The sequence below is a fragment of the Morone saxatilis genome, unplaced genomic scaffold (assembly GCF_004916995.1).
Source record: "Morone saxatilis isolate NCDOM2014 unplaced genomic scaffold, NCSU_SB_2.0 Contig16, whole genome shotgun sequence".
In the NCBI taxonomy this organism is placed as follows: Eukaryota; Metazoa; Chordata; class Actinopteri; family Moronidae; genus Morone; species Morone saxatilis.
In genome coordinates, this window is record NW_023339718.1 from 2517109 (window position 1) to 2520837 (window position 3729).

The window sequence follows — 3729 nt, forward strand, 5'->3', positions numbered from 1 at the left end:
TCCTTGAAGACACCACATGCAGATTGGTGTTAATCAGTGAACACTGATGTTATATATTTATTTAGTAAATATTCAAATTGGCCTTAAATAGAGGAGCACTTGGCAACTTATAATCAGCCCAGCGTGTCTGTAACCTCTAGAAATTAGCCTGCGCTAATTAACGCCTAAAAGCTTTAATTTGTTTTGCAACAATTCCAGAGCTGCGTGCACACAAAGTGGAGTGGCTCCCCAGAGACCGTCTCATTCACAAGTCCTCTGCTCTTTTTTTTATTATTTTGCTGTTGTTGTGGAAGAGGAGAGGGTTCCCTATGGACCTTTCTATCACTACCTACATGCGCTCTCTCCGACCAGCCACAAAATACAGCAACAGCTTGTAGGTAATTGATCAGGCAAGTGAACTGTAAAATATTCATTTTCTACTTCAACAGCCAGATAAATCTCTAGGGAGGGTTTGGGGAGGACGCTAGTGGAAATATTGCTTATGCACCACGAGGTAGGAGCTGCAGCAGCATGATGGTGAGGGGCAGATAAGAGGGGAACTGTCGCCTGGTTTGGGTGTAGCTGCCAGTGATGGCCAGTCATGCAATTCCCTGCTTGGCTTTAGACCAGGAAGCCAAATCCCCCTCTACAGCCCTGGATTTCATGCTGCAGAGCTGAGGGGAGCTTGGTCTGCAACCTCCATGGCTGGCAGGCTAAAGAGCTGATTCCTGCCCCAGTCTGCCTGACCTGTTTTTTGTGTATTGTTGCTTCAAACACACACACATCCGAGACAGCCACTTCAATTCACTGATGGTGTGTGTGTGCGTGATTGACACTTAAGCAGAGGGGAAAACAGCAATTTCCAAGGCTCTGCTTTTATTTGTCAATGGAATTTATCAATGAGGCAGCCAGTGAAACAGATGAGACAAAAATCCATGTCCCTCAGGTTGCAATGATAAAAAGGTCACAGTGTCAGGGGAGAAAGGTTCTTTATAAAGTGTTTTTCTCTGCCGTTTCAATCGATCCATCTTCATGAATTCATATTTAATTGACATTAATCTATATATGCTAATGCATTTGATCAACAGCAAAGCAGCTAAATGATGCCAGTCTTATGTTCTGACCTTCCACTCCATATAGTGGGTGTTCACACCTCTCTACACACACATACATACACACTATGCAAAAATATTTATTTCACACACCAGTCCTCCTGCAGTCTTGTGCCAAAAATTAGACATCTTTGGTTCTTTCACTATCAAAAATGCCATATTGGCCACAGGTTATCATGAGCTACTTTTTAATATCAGTGTAGTATTCAATACTGGATATCTATGCAGTGAATATTGGGTAATAATATTGTGCAATAGTAGGAATACAAATAGGTAGTTTTAGTTACACAAACAATTCTCAAAGACAGGTGCTCTACAGGATCCACCTTTACACAGGACTCCCATACTCCCACATAACTTTTTCCAAAACATTTTATAATATGAGGGCCACTGTTAAGAAAAAAATCTGAGATTTAGAGAATACATTTGTAATAAGAATAATATTATTTTATTGGCTGTATTCACATATGTGTGATCGTAGCCTTCTGATTATTCAGTAATTTAGAACGTGTTGGACAGCCATCATAAGTTTCTTTTGACCCAAACCACGATGTTTCCCTAACAACACCAAGTGCTAATTTTAACCCCAACCATCATCATTGTCTGGCTTTTTTAGCTTAAAGCTGCAATAAGTAATTTTTTTTATAAAAATGGCTTATAAAGCAATGATTGGTTGTTTTCGTACAGGCCCGGTGGATTCTTGCAAATTTCATTAGGAGCACTAGGAGGAGCCAGAGGAACCAGATTTTGTCACAAATTATGTGTCCCATGTACTACTGTGAGGATATACTGTTTCAGCGAAAATGACAAAAAGTAATTTTTTATAAAAATTACCTACTGCAGCTTTAAACCGAATGTAAACTTAATCATAGTGGTGGCAGATCAGAAAATGTGGTTATTTTTGAATAAGCAAATTGTAGGAAGCCATGTGGTCCAGATCAGAAACCCCTCAAACAGTATGTGCACCAGACACTTACACTATTGTTTCATTTGGAGGACTTCTCTAGTGAATCCACTTGGCTCACCTCTTTTCACACATATGAAACATGTAATTTAAAAAAAAAAATAATGTGTAATTTTCCTGCAAGATTAATCCACATTATACTGCCCACATTAAAAAGCATGTGTTCCTCCGTATTGTTGCAACCATGAGACTGAGGGGGAGGATCTGGTCACATGACAATATGAGTCTCACTACCAGCTGCAAGCCACTTACGATACTTGAAATAAATATAAAAGAAACAAACTGACATTCTGTGCATGTGGAGCTGTGGGTGGTGTGAGCAGGAGCGGGTGGCCCTCACTGAGCTCACACACGCTTCTATTGCTGTGTGTGAAGTGCTTTGCTAAACACTTTATAGTCTGCTAAAAGATGCCGAAATGCCCAGCACGCAGAGCCGGAGCAGAGCTGTGTGTTTGTAATTAAGTAGTTAGAAATCAAAGCAATATGTGGAATGATTAATATTTAATAACATGGAGTTTTTATGGCTTGGTTAATTGAATACCTTATCTTTATTATGCAGATGCTTCATAAATATGAAATATTACACATTACAGATAGCTGCTCTTGAAACCCCCACTGAAGCATTTAGAAATATAATTAAGCTTAGCGAAAAAAAAACCTAAACTTTTCCTCTTTGCAATTTTTCCGTCTGGAAGCTTTATCTACAATGAACCTACATCAGCAAAATAATAAATAGCTCTGTGGACTTGCACAGAATGTAACATCCTTTATCTCCCAACATACACAGCACAACGTTACTTTTCTACTGCTTCTCCTCCTCCCTCAAAAACAAGTACTTTGTCTTTTATTCTTTAAAGATCAATGTAAGCTCTCAGAGAGGCTTGATTAATCATGGGATTACGTCTGAGCTCAAGCGTTGAATATTTCAATATAAAATGTAATCTTGTCATTGTTTGCTTCTCTGTGGTCAGAGCAGGCGCGCTGGTCCAACAGTGATCGTCTGCAGTGGATTACTTAAATCCACGCACAGTATTAAAGCTGAGGAACTGAATGATACACACACACACGGAAGTACCTTGCATGTTTCTATATGTACAAACAAACTTCACATAATTGGGTTGAGCTCGACTGACTGCAGTGACAAAAATGTGTCTGAATTTAGGGTTGTGTAGAGTGTACCAAACATACCAGGGATCCTGGTTACAATTTATAGCCATGCTGGTGCAATAGTCATAGGGATGCTAATATGGGTCTGTCTGTCAGGCCACCACCTTGGTCCAGGCTGAAATATTTGCTAACTACTAGATGGATTGCTATGATATCTAGTACAGACATTCATGGTTCCCAGAGGGTGAATCATACTGACTGGGTCTATTACCACCCCGTTGGATTTTAAAGGAAATGTCTCAACAGTTATTAAATAGATTGCCATGACATTGGGTACAGACCAGGACCTAAATTGGACCAAAAAGGTTCCCTAATTCAGCACAACCGTAACCCTAAACACAACATAACCCTAATTCTTTTGGCTTTTTTAAAATCCTTCTAATCTGAAAACACTTTCAGTGCAGTTTTCTTAGCATTAAACTAGCTATGTGTTTACACAGAGACACGGTTATGCAATTCATTCGATTCACATGACGTCATTGTATCTTTACGACCGACTCGGGCCGA